Source organism: Lepidochelys kempii, chromosome 10 (assembly GCF_965140285.1).
Source record: "Lepidochelys kempii isolate rLepKem1 chromosome 10, rLepKem1.hap1, whole genome shotgun sequence".
In the NCBI taxonomy this organism is placed as follows: Eukaryota; Metazoa; Chordata; order Testudines; family Cheloniidae; genus Lepidochelys; species Lepidochelys kempii.
This window is the reverse complement of record NC_136389.1, coordinates 77,933,219-77,946,571: the sequence shown is the minus strand read 5'-3', so window position 1 is coordinate 77,946,571 and position 13,353 is coordinate 77,933,219. Positions and strand designations below refer to the sequence as shown.

Here is a 13,353-nt window from a genome sequence, read left to right as displayed (position 1 = left end):
GCATATCTTATGAAGGGGTTTTTATGACAATCTTGGATTCTAACACCATCCATACCTACTGGAGTATTTTGCAGGCCTGGCAGGATGCATAAGATCCTTAATCCAGTTTCACTAAAACGGGGATGAATATAACTCCTTCAGCTTCTAGCTGTTCACACTTCATAGGATGGAGTTGGCAGACACATGTTTCCATGGAAACCAAGCCATCAATATCCTTTCTGTAATAATGGTCTGGCAAGGAAAGAAGCACTTCCGCGTTGTTTCTGTCTGCCGTGAGTAGGTCAGAAACAAGCTGAGCCGGGCAGCACTGACCTGAGACTTTACATCAGGGCTTCATTTACCTCCATTAGCATGAACCTGTACTTCCCATTTTACTTCAAGTACAAACCCAGGTTGGCTCAAAATAAACATAAACTCCACTCAAACTTCTGCCACAGCTCCAAATTGCTAATCAATTCAGAAAATTAAAATTGACCCCACGCTTAAATGAGCACCTCCCATGCTGATGGAGCCGCAGTCCTGGCAGAAATATGATGTCAGAAGAATCAAGATCAATAACTGTGGGAAGTAGTAAACTTGTGGGGGGGGGGGGGGAATGAACACTTAAGCATGCTCCTGAAATTCCTGTGAGAGTCTAGTGATCTATATGGCCAGACACAGCATTCCCAGGCTTTGGGAACAGAGCTCCTGAGGTAAACACATTATCCTAGAATAACCTTATACCTAGATTAGTGCAGCTGTATAACATTCTTACTGGGGTGAGTGACTTTTTTTTTTTTTTTTAAATGAGCAAGTAAAATGCTCACAGATTTTAATCAGCAGTGACTCTAAAAACGCCCAGATCTTTGATTGATGTACTGATTAATGGTTACCTGCTGTTTTTTGTGAGGAATATAACTTCATCATCTGAGTGTGTCCATGTAGGTGTTGAAGGGGCTACTATGTCTCAAGCATAACTTATCGAGCTGGTCAGAAAAATTCCAAAATTTCCTCAGAATTTCCTGACTCTGCAACAATTGAAACATTCCACTGAGATGGTTCAATTTCGTCAAAGTTCCGACAGAACTCAGGCAGCATTCTGATGGAAACTTGCCTTGTTTCCTGCCTGCTCCCCACCTGGTCGGCTGATGGGAACCCCAGGGCTTCCAAGGTCCATAGGTTTGAGGTAGCCAGCCAGGCAGACTGCCCTGGCATCAGGGCTTCATTCCCTTTGCTGGAGAATTTCAAAATGCCTCATTCAGAATGCCAACAACCAGGCCAGCAAAAGTCAACTGCCTCAATCTGTTCCAGATGGATGCAAGGTCAACAGTCGTCAAGATCTGTACCATCCATATTTTGATTTTTGGATGAACTACCCAACCTTGCCTGCATCACCAAAATCTGGTTTAACACTGCCAACAACCCTGTTGTAGCTGAGCTACTTCCAAGAGACTACTCAGTAACACAAAGAAAGAAAGATCCCAGAACATGGCAAAGCGAAGACAAAGTAGGATAGAGGTCATGTCCCCCTCCAACCTCAGATTTTGAAGATTCCTCATCCCAGAAACCATTGATGGTTTGTGAGGCTACGGACAAAAGGAAGCTAGGACTCTGAGTGTTCTGCAGATTTCCAAACAAATTCTCTGTAGGGTTCATACAGGAACAAATTGGATCTGCTGTCCAGCGTAGTGCTGGAATCTCCCAGGTTCTTGGTGACTATGACATTTGTATAGAAAATACCAAACTCCTTGCCTGCATGAATACCATGGGTTTCACACCAGTCGTCTCCAGTCCCATCCACTCAATCGGAGACATGCTGGATCTAATCTTCAGCCTAGGAATGGACTCTGGAGATGTCACACAGAAAAGTAGCATTTGCCAGACTGGATCAGACCCGAGACCCATCTAATCCAGTATCTTGTCCTCAGGAGTGGCCAGCACCAGATGATTCAGAGGAAGGTGAAAAGACCCTGCAGATGGGGCGGGGGTGGGGGGGGGATGATTTACCACCCTATTAAGTCTTGTTCTGGGTGTTAATAGTTAGACTGGCTTAAGCCCTGAAGCATGAAGTTTAATATCCCTTTCAACATTTTTGTTCGTGTTTATATGGATATCAAGAATACCCTAAGTTACCATAATTAATGTCCAATTCGTTTTTGAATCCTGCTAAGTTCATGGCCTCAGTGACATCCTGTGGCATTGAGTTCCACAGGCTAGTTACGTGTTGCACAGCAAGAGTATTTCCCTTTAATCTGTTTTTAACAGGTCACCTCTGTCATTTCATTTGATGTCCCCTTATTTTTGTACTCCAAAGGTTCCTGCCTCCTGGTCGTCTTCTTACCAGCTGGCCTTCCCTGTGCTCCTTCAAGGAAAGGAAGCGACCTAGCTGCTTCAGTCACAAAAACATCTGAATTCTCTATATTAACATATCCATCTAATGACCACAGTTGTCAGTGCCTTAGCCACAAGTTGTCCTTTCCTCCTGAATCAAGGGGGGAGATCGCGGTGGTTCACAGGGTCAGACAGAATCAGCTGTCAGGTGCCATAGCTGGAGGCGAAACTCTGAAACTGGAGCCAAGAGTCAGAGCTGAGGTTAGTGATTGGAGCTGAGATTCTGGACCAGGTTAGCTAGAGTGTGGCAAGGCTGGGGCTAAGGCAAGAGCTATCATAGCCGTGGGCAAATGCTTTGAGCCGCTACCAAACTACTGCTGTTGGGCTCAAGAGCTGGTCTGTTGGTTGACACTTTCCAGCCAGCAGGCTGCGTAGACAATCAGGCAGCTACTCCAGGCCAGCTGGCTTTGCTCCAGGCCTTGAGCCCTGACCCATTGAAATCAATGGACGTTAGGAGCGTAAATACCTTTGTGAAACTGGGCCATCCACCCTAACCCCACACCTACAGCACTTTCTTAAGTGAAAACTTCTCAGCAGTGCCATATCCCCCTTCTCTTAAATGAAGCTTAAGGAAGCGCCAATCCTCTGCCACTGGCAATCAGCAAAGCAGCGAGTTTTTTCAAAAGCAGAAAAAATGATTTATCTCCTCGATCTGATCCCCAGCACCCCAGTGATGTGGGAAGGAAGACGTTCTTGAGAGCCGTGGGAGCGGTTGAGACAGAAGGTGTCTGAAGAGGACTGAGGGAAAGTGGGGTTAGGAGGAAAGGGAACAGTTTCTCCAGTTTGGAGCTCTGAGGTATGTTGCAAGAGGAAGTACTTTGAAAAACCACAGGAAACCACCACACTGACCCAGAACCTCTCCCCAGCCCCCCGAAGGCTGGCAGCAGTAGTTTCCTAGTCTGAAACCACCTTTCATACCATGATTTTTTTTACACCACAGGAAAAACCCTACTGCTGCTGAGGCTGCGAACTGGACTCAGTCCCGGCACCTCTAGACAGTCACTAGTGCTGGAAAACCCTTGACAATACCCAAGCGCCAAATAAACCCACCCAGAACTCCTGACTTTGAATTGTCCTTGTTCTGTAGGAAGCCTTTGGAATAGGGTTGCCGCCTTTCTAATTGCTGGTAACCAGACCCCTGCCCCTGCCCCTTCCCCACTGCTTCCCCCAAGGCACCATCCTCATTGCTCCCTCCTCTCCCACCTCGCTCGCTGGATCATCTCAAGGAGCCAGCATCCAGGTAGGAGCAGCCCCGGCTGAGCAGGGGCTGGTGTGAGTTAAGGACCTGGTGCCTCCCTTTGCCCTGCAGTCACCCGATTTTTGGTTCAGGTGCCATTTAGGGTTGCCAGGTCCCCTTTATGACCGGACTTCCTGATTAAAAACCAGGCACCTGGCCACCCTCAATGGCATCTGGACACAGAAGCCAGAAATCGGACTGTCTGGGTAAAACCCAGACAGGTGACAGCCCTACTTTGGAATGGGGGATGGTCCAGGTACAGCAGGGGGGCCACGAGCTTCCCCATCCAGGAAAGCCAGGTCAGAGTTAACTGTGAGCTCAATCGGTTACACCTGCAATAGGTGTCAGGCTTCGAGGAAGGGGTTAAACGGAGAGAGCTTCTCCCAGTAGGAAGCTGATTGGGAAGGACAGCAGCCCTCTAGTCTAGATCACAGCCTGAGAGTGGGGCTGAGGCTGGGGCTTGCTGCCTGGTGGAGCCTCCCTGAAGAACGGTAGGTCTGACGTGGAACTACCGTTGCGACTTGCTACCAGTGCCTGGCTTGTTGCAGCTGGGTACGATGGTGCCCTGCCTGTAGGGAGTGACAGCCAAATAAATATCCCTTTGTGTTTTGGTGCACCTAGCCCAGGTCTTGCTAGTGGTTTGTCCAGAGCCCAGGAGCAACCTGGTTCATGAGGACCAATGGACTGGAAACTGCTCAGGGTTTTAAGACCTACAATATTCTGTCACTTTAATTGGGGCAAACCCTGTAAAAGCTTTTCTGATGCAGCCTTGCTGTATGAGGGAGACAAGATTAGGTGGGAGGGATGCGCTGGGAGGGGAATGCAGCTCCTATATGGTAACACTGGGATGTGGCAGCGTCTCTCTGCTCCTCCATCAATCCCTTCCTGGGGCCCTGAGGGTGCAGAGTTCTGCTCCAGCCCGTTGGCTGGCTGAAGTAGCAGTGATCAATGGCTCCATGTCTAGTTGGCAGCCGGTGTCAAGTGGAGTGCCCCAGGGGTCGGTCCTGGGGCCGGTTTTGTTCAATATCTTCATAAATGATCTGGAGGAGGGTGTGGATTGCACCCACAGCAAGTTTGCAGATGACACTAAACTGGGAGGAGTAGTAGATATGCTGGAGGGCAGGGAGAGGATACAGAGGGACCTAGACAAATTGGAGGATTGGGCCAAAAGAAATCTGATGAGGTTCAACAAGGACAAGTGCAGGGTCCTGCACTTAGGACGGAAGAACCCAATGCACAGCTACAGACTAGGGACTGAATGGCTAGGCAGCAGTTCTGCGGAAAAGGACCTAGGGGTGACAGTGGACGAGAAGCTGGATATGAGCCAGCAGTGTGCCCTTGTTGCCAAGAAGGCCAATGGCATTTTGGGATGTATAAGTAGGGGCATAGCGAGCAGATCGAGGGACGTGATCGTTCCCCTCTATTCGACATTGGTGAGGCCTCATCTGGAGTACTGTGTCCAGTTTTGGGCCCCACACTACAAGAAGGATGTGGATAAATTGGAAAGAGTCCAGCAAAGGGCAACAAAAATGATTAGGGGTCTGGAACACATGAGTTATGAGGAGAGGCTGAGGGAACTGGGATTGTTTAGTCTGCAGAAGAGAAGAATGAGGGGGGATTTGATAGCTGCTTTCAACTACCTGAGAGGTGGTTCCAGAGAGGATGGTTCTAGACTATTCTCAGTGGTGGAAGAGGACAGGACAAGGAGTAATGGTCTCAAGTTGCAGTGGGGGAGGTTTAGGTTGGATATTAAGAAACTTTTTCACTAGGAGGGTGGTGAAACACTGGAATGCATTGCGTAGGGAGGTGGTGGAATCTCCTTCCTTAGAAGTTTTTAAGGTCAGGCTTGACAAAGCCCTGGCTGGGATGATTTAATTGGGGATTGGTCCTGCTTTTGAGCAGGGGGTTGGACTAGATGACCTTCTGGGGTCCCTTCCAACCCTGATATTCTATGAGTCTAAGTATCTGCAGTGGGGGCGGGGGGAAATAGGGAGTGAGGAGGAAGCTCCCCATCACATGTGGCTGGCCAGCTCTGGCAGCTGGCACGTGGAAGGGCACTGCCAGAGCTGGCTGGCCACATGGCTCCACTTCCTCCCTGCTCCTTCTTGGGCACCGGGCACCTCTTGGGGAGTAGTGATGGAGGAGCCTGAAGGGATAAGCAGGGTCTGCAACTCTGAATGGTATTGACATGGGCATGATGGGGAGAGAGGAGGGGGGCGTCTCATGCTCTCTCCACCTTACTGGGCACTCTCATGAGGGCCAGGCAGCCTATAACCCACAGTGTCTTTTATACTTTCGAAACACTTAGGGCTAAATGTTTAGAATTTTGGCTGCCTTGGATTTTGAGTCCCCAGCTTTAGACACTTGGGGCCTGATTTTCCCACTCTAATTGAAGTCAATGAGACGTTCTGCCCCTCTGAAAGCCAGGCCCTAAGTTGGGCACTCAAAATTAGAGGCCAAGTTTGGAAAGCAAGACCCTAAATGTATCCCCAAAACAGGCCTGTGAATCAGGTAGGCACTCTGCATTTTAGAAATGCAGAAGTGCAAACTAAACAACCAGTGACTGAGCTGGAATTAGAACCCAGGAATTCCTGGCCCCCCAGGTCTGTGGTCATTCTGCTAGAGTCTGTAGCTTCTCTAAAAACCATAACTTCTGTCAGCCAATTGGAACAATCTTCCACCAAAGCTCGTTGTGACATTACCCTGCGTACAGTCTGGACCATTGGACAGCTGTGTCCCCTCAGTTCTCTAACCTGGGGTGTCTTTAACAGTGCTTCACTGTGAGAACAACCACTCCTGGTCATTCACACAGTCTCCAGCCTGTAACTCACTCCCAGCTATACAGAGTGAGTGTTGTTAGCTAGCCACTCCTGACTGACGCTGCAGGAAAACACCAGCAAACTCTCCAGGCCCGGACTTGCCCTGAATATGTGCAGCTTGCACTGCCCAGTGCTCTTCTGGACAATGCAAGTTCATAGAAAGGCCGTCATTTCAGGAATAGAAAAGGATATGCACAAACCCTGTTATCTCAAGTGGGGTGGGGGTTCCCAAACACTTCAAACCAAACACACTTGTTAGATAAAACACATTTATTAACTACAGAAAGAAAGATTTTAAGTGATTACAAGTAATGAGGCATAAAAGTCAGAACTGGTTACAGAGAAATAAAAAATAAAATGCAAACTAATGCCAACTTAACAAATTGAGGGCACTTAAAGTAAAAAAACGTTTTTCCTCACCACATGCTGAGAGCAGTCTGGCTGGATCCTTCAGCCAGGACCCCTCCCCCAGTTCAGTGATGCTTCCTTGGCCTTTCAAAGTCTGTTGTTGCTGCCATGAGTACAGAGGAGGGGGGAGAGGTGATTTGTGGGATTTGTTCTCTATTCTTACACCTTTCTTCCCTCCTTGAGGGTCATCTCCCGCTGGGGTTCAGGTGACAGGACATCTATGGGATGGGAACCTCCAGCTGTGTCTTTGCCAACGTGTAAATTAAATTTCTCGCTTACCCTTCTTCCTGCCAAAGAATGCCCACTTACCCAGGTGAGAGCCTATTGGATTATGTTGACACGCAGGTGAGGCATCTGTTTGCCTTTTGTTTCTGAGGAACTGGTCTGTGCCTGCCTTTCTAAACTTAGTACTGCCATTCAATAGAATCTTATATCTTTACATACACTGTTACCACACATTTGACCAGGACAATAATATTCAGCAAATTGAGTTTCACAAGACCCTGTATGAAATTTATCCTAGTCTTGTCAAAGGGTGAACAGACAAGTCCAGCCTGTCACACTTGTGCAAATAACTTCAGGAAGAAGATGAAAAGACTGAGCCCAAATGTTGGAGAGGGCGGTGTGGAAGTGGTGGAGGTGGGGAAACTAATTCTGAGTGGGAAAGCAACATTTCAGATGTCTTGAAATGTTGTTAAACTGACCTGCCAAATATCCTGCGATGGATAAATCTGGAGCAGCCCAGTTATAGGTAGTAGATGGAGGGGCCCAGGCTAATGTTGAATTGACCGACAAGCAAGCAAATAGCAAATCCAACAGAAGCACAGGCTGATGGAATTGCTGAGGAAGAAGTTTCTAGTAAGGAAAAACAGATACCTTAGGAAGAGTTGTCAACTCAACTACAGAGCAGTGTGGGCCAAGATAGCCTGGACAGGGTGAGTTAGCTGAATTCAGCTACATGGCTTTGTATTCTGACTTATTTCCCTGCCCTTACTCGTATTTATTAACGAGTGGGAGTTTTAATGTAACATACTTTATAAATCCTTTTTGGACTTAAAAAAAATAATTGTTGCAGCCCTTGACTACTGGCTAAACATAGCCTTGGTTTCTCTTTGTTTATTTATATCCTATGCTTCCCCAGACTAGAGTCGCAAGGTTTAGCAGTTTACCTCTCTTATAGTGACTGTTTTAGCAAACTTTACAGCTGCCAGCACTGAGAACACAATGCGAGTCCCTCATTGTGTGACTGCAGGACAGAGGCTCCTCACAGACTGAAAAATCCCGCTGAGGACCTTGGTAAGGCAAAGCTCCTCTGACATGAACACTCCACAGCTGTTGAACTAATTTTTACCTCATAATTTCTGTTTTGCAGCCAAGGGGAAGGCATCGTTAAAAGATGATGCTAATTACCTGTCGCAACATCATCAAAATAATTTGGGCTTGATTCTGATCTGACTTGTCAGGTCAGGCTTGACAAAGCCCTGGCTGGGATGATTTAGCTGGGAGTTGGTCCTGCTTTGAGCAGGGGGTTGGACTAGATGACTTCCTGAGATCCCTTCCAACCCTGATATTCTATGACTCACTCCAGCTCCACTCTGGTGGAGCACCGTTGACATAACTGAAGATGCTCTTGATTTTTAAAGGGCGGGAGAGTGAAATCAGAATCCAGTTTAGTGTCTGCATTTAACTAGAGACCCTCTGCTGAGTGACTAGAAGCAACACTCCCCATTTAGCGGATGTTCTTGCTGCAGCATTCAAAAGCGTTGAGGACTTCAACTTGCTGAGGAGAAAGCAGCCTAGTTGCATGGGGGGGAAATTCTGTTACACTTCTGAGGGTACATCTGGGACTAATTTAAATTCTCCTGTGATAAGACCTCCAGTGTTTTAGCATTGCTAACCATCTCGGATCACTTTGGACAGTCTTGGACTTCTCTGTCCAGGGGCCTGCTCAGGAATAAAAATGTGACCCCTTTTGGGCAGGAGGAGCTCACTCTCCCCTCGGAGAGGCCCCACCGGGAACCCTGTGCTCCCCCCTCTATCCATCTCCACCGCGGGGTAGCCTGTACTCCCACCACCACCAGGGACCCTGTGCTCCCTCCTCAACCAATCCCTTCCTGGCCTGGCCCATCCCCAGAGGCTCTGCTCACTGACACACTACTATTTAGGAGGATTGTCCCTCCTCTGTACCCTCTCAGCTGCTAATTGGTGGAGGCAGAGAAGAGGGTGGGGTGGGTGATGGAGGAGGGGATCTGGCTCCCCAGCGCTGCAGCTAAGGACTCTGCTTAGGCATGTGCTGTGAGCAGACCTCTGGTAGGTAGGAAAGTTGGGGGGGACAGTGATTAGTTATTGTTTAACGATGGGGTAGTTTAGGCCAGGTTGAAACTAGAAAGGGTTTGCTGGCACCCTCTTAGTGTGGATTCTGCTTATACCAGCCAAAAAATGCTTTGGCCAGTATGGGTATGTCTGCACTACCATTAAAATTACATGGCTGTCAGCTGACTTGGGGTAAGGGACTGTTTAACTCTGCTGTAGACATTCGGGCTTAGGCTTTAAGACCCTGTGGGGAGGGCAGGGTCCCAGAGCTCTGGACAGTTGGCTGAGCCCGAACGTCTACACAACAATTAAACAGCCCTGCAGCCTGACCCCAAGCCAGCTGGTTCAGGCCAACCACGGACATTGAATTGCAGGGTATATACCCTGTAGCTTATTCTGGCTCCCTGAGCAATATAAGCCATACTGGTAAAAACACCTTTGTCAGTTCAACGACATCTATACTAGGGCTTTTGCTGGTATAGAAATGTTGCCAACAAAATAAATCCTCTCCCTAACTGTACCGGCAAAAGTTTCTATTGTAGACCTGGCCTTAGGGGGCCCAGTTGATGTCAGTGGTCCAAGTTCATGCTGCAAGTCAGTGATGCAGCAGTAAAGTGCTTAATCCTGTATCTAACTGTAGGCATGTGAGTTAGTGCCACTGACTTAAATGGGCCTAACCCACTCTGATTTCGGTGGGACTACTTGCAGGCTAATAATATGTTAAGCACGTATGTAACTGGCCCATAGCCAGAAAAGCAGTGTCAGGATTAGAATCTGGGATCGGTGTTCAGTCCGCCTGTAATGGCGTGTCACCCATCTCTTGTGAGCACCCATTGTGGTCAGGTTTGTCTGCAGTCTTTAAACTGCCCTGGCCCTGGTACTGGGCTGTACCACCGGGGCTTCCTCTGTGGAGGCAATGGTTTCACCCTCTTGGTATGTTCTGGCCCCAGCTCTCCAGCTGGGCCTCTTAACAGTTCAGTTCCCCTTTTTCGGGGTTTATCACTGTCCGAGAGTAGGCCACCCGGTGGCCTATGGGAGGACCCAGGCCAGCCCACTACTCCCAGTCTCAGCCCAGGAACCCTAGGAATAGCAGCCATGTGCCACGGTGTCCCTTTAACTACACTGCTTTCAATCCCTGGGCTACTTACACATGGTCCCAGCCTTTGCCAAAGCTTCACCCTTATCTCAGGGCTCATCTAAGTTCAGACCCAGCAGCCAGCCAGGAGCTCTTCCTTGCTCCCCCAGTCCCTGCTGGCACTGAGCTGTCCAGGGTGCTGCAGTTCCCTTTAGCCAACCAGGAGCACCACTGCGCTCCTCTAGCTCCAGCAAGCAAGTGACTGTCTCTAGGTTTGCAGCTCCTTTTATATGGTCCTTCTGGGCCCTGATTGGCTGCTTCACCTGCAGTCTCTCTGACTGGCTGCTTGGAGGACTCCTCTACTGTTCCTTTCCTGGGATGGGTGTGGCAGGACACTGAGGCCTCCAGGACTGCCACCCTAGTCCAGTGCAGGCACTTTCCAAGCCAGCTTTCCCTGGAGGCTCTACCAATATGCATGACTGCTGTTAATTTTTAAAAGGGGGTGGTAATTTAATTTAAAGACTTCCAGGCTAAATTTTATTTTGACAAGGTGCAGTTGTATGCCTCTCTGTCCTCCGCTCATCCAGCTCCATTCTTATTGCATATGGCTTACAGCCCAGCCCTGTCTTTGTTTGTCATGGAAGGTGTTTAAAGTTTTTAAAACAAGAATGGAGCGGGGGTGGAAATCTGCCTCTTCTCCTGCCAAGGTGAGTTACCGGTGGAGGCCAGCAACAATTCCACTAATGCTAAGGTATTTGTGGATGGGGTGGAGAGAGAGAGTTAGTTCTTCGGTGGTGGGAGAAATGACTTCAGCGGACTCTGTCTTCCCTGATGTATACATTTGGTCTGTTTTTTCTTGAGAAGTTATTGCCCATGAGGTTTAACAGGATTGTTGTGTATCACCGAGGATGGGATTTATAGGGTCCAGTCCCACTTGTGCTAGAAATCTCTGTTCCCTTTACATTGGAGGCACAGGGGGGTGGGGGTGGGAGGGGCGTTGGACTTCTTTAAAAGATGACAACAGGAAAAGATAATGACGAGGGCTTGAAGGGAAGAAGTCTTGGCATTGGTTCCTCCAGGTTATTCCTTTTACCTTTATAACTCTAGGACAAGACTTTAAAAAAATGACTAGCCATTTGGGAGCAGGGGAGGGGCTCAAATTTTAGGTGCCTGAAGGAGATACCTTATAGGGGACTGATTTTCAGGAAAATGCAGAGCACCTGCCCACTGAAAATCAGGCCTCTTCAAGGTGCATGAATTTAAACATCCAAAAATTGAAAGATCCCCAGATCACTACTCATTTCTAAACATGCTCCTGTTTTCCTAGGAGTCTCCCCTCTATGGGGAGGCGTCCATTATAAACCAATGTTTCCTTTGGATCAAAATCCCACACACAGAGCTCCTACAAAAGTAAATGTGTTTTGTCTGAGCATCTTCTGACATGATCGTTTGACCATGTGTTCTGTGTATGCTCCTTTCTAGGGGATGTATGTGATCTAGACAATACAATTACTGTCCTTCAAAGGCACTATGCTAATGTCACTCTGGCATGTGTTAACAGGAGTGCCATATGTAAGACACAGAAGGTAACTGTCTTGCTCTACTCAGCACCGGGGAGGTCTCAGCTGGGCACTGTGTCCAGTTCTGGGTACCAAGCTTGAAGAAAGATGGGGACAGAAAGTAGAGAGTCCAGAGGAGAGGAACCAAAATAAGAGCTTTAGAAAACCTCTCCTATGAAGAAAGGTTAAAAAGAAAAAAACTGGACATGTGTGGGCTTGAAAATTGAAGACAAAGCGTGGGCTGGGGAAACCTGATAAGTCTTCAGATATGTTAAAGGATGTTAAAGAGAGCGCAACGAAATTGTTCTCCATGTCATGTGAAGGTAGGACAAGAAGTAGGGCTGTCAAATTATTAAAAAAAATTAATCACGATTAATTACAGTTTTAATCATACTGTTAATATCAATTTAAATTTATTATAAATATTTTGGATGTTTTTCTACATTTTTCAGATATATTAATTTCAATTACAATGCAGAATATAAAGTGCCCAGTACTCACTTTATATCATTTTTATTGCAAATCTTCGCACTGTTAAAAAGAGTGCAATCTACAAGTCAAAGCATGAAGAAGCATACAACTCTTTAGCATATCTGACCCGTAAATACCTCCCAACACCGGCTATAATAGTGCCATGAGAACGCCTGTTCTCACTTTTAGGTGACACTGTAAATAAGAAGCGGGCAAAATCATCTCCCGTAAATGTAAACAAACTTGTTTGTTTTAGCGATTGGCTAAAAAATTGGCTTCCAGTGGACTGAACTATGGGCCTCTGAAAATCCCACCAAGTGAAGTTCACCCCCATGCTGAGAACCAGCACCAGGCCTCTGCACCACTTAGATCTAAACACTTCAACCCACCGATGTACCAGTACTGAACTGGAATGAATCAAGGCGAGGGTCACCTCATAGTCGTAGGCCAGGGGTCTGTTGGGAAATGAGCATCGCTGCATTGCTGGATAGCCCTTCAGTGCCCTCTGTGCAGCCGGCCGAAGGTCTCTGTCACATCACACACAAACTGTTAGCACTGTGGAGTGCCCTTGTGGCAATCCCAGTGGAGAGGCCAAGGAAGCCCCTGGAAGCTGTCCCTTCAGAACAGAGCTGTTGGCTGACTGGTGCAGGGAAGCTGTCACTGCCCATGGGGCTGCACCTGTTTTTTGGACAACAGTCCCTGCCTGTTCTCTGCTTGATGACATCCCCACCCCCGTATGCCTACTTTTGACTTTGCCCTACAGCCCATGCTCCTCTCTCTGTCCTCCATAAGCATTTCAATGCTGGATTCTCTGGCCCCTGCCTTCTCTGAGGGGGTGTGCATGTTGTTGTTCTGGTCGGCTCTGCCCACCACCCCAGGATTGGCTCCTTTCTCTATCACTTAGCCTGCTTAAAGAGACTCCAAAGCAGCAGGCTATTGCACAGCATTTGCAGTCACTGTGATGTGCTCCTGAGCAAGCTTTTTCCCTTATTGTCACCATATGCGCTGCGGCTTTGTGGTGAGTTTGACAAGTTTTTCTGGCTTTGGCATAGCAGCTGCCTTTGAAGACTCATTCCTGCCCTGGCAGCTGGTTCCTTACTG

The 13,353-nt window shown here is 47.9% G+C and overlaps 1 protein-coding gene across 3 annotated transcripts in view; it reads left to right on the top strand.

Annotated features, from left to right (window-relative positions):
• PCSK6 (proprotein convertase subtilisin/kexin type 6) overlaps nt 1-13,353 on the top strand; it is a 118,665-nt gene that overhangs the window by 6,297 nt on the left and 99,015 nt on the right. The window lies entirely within an intron of this gene.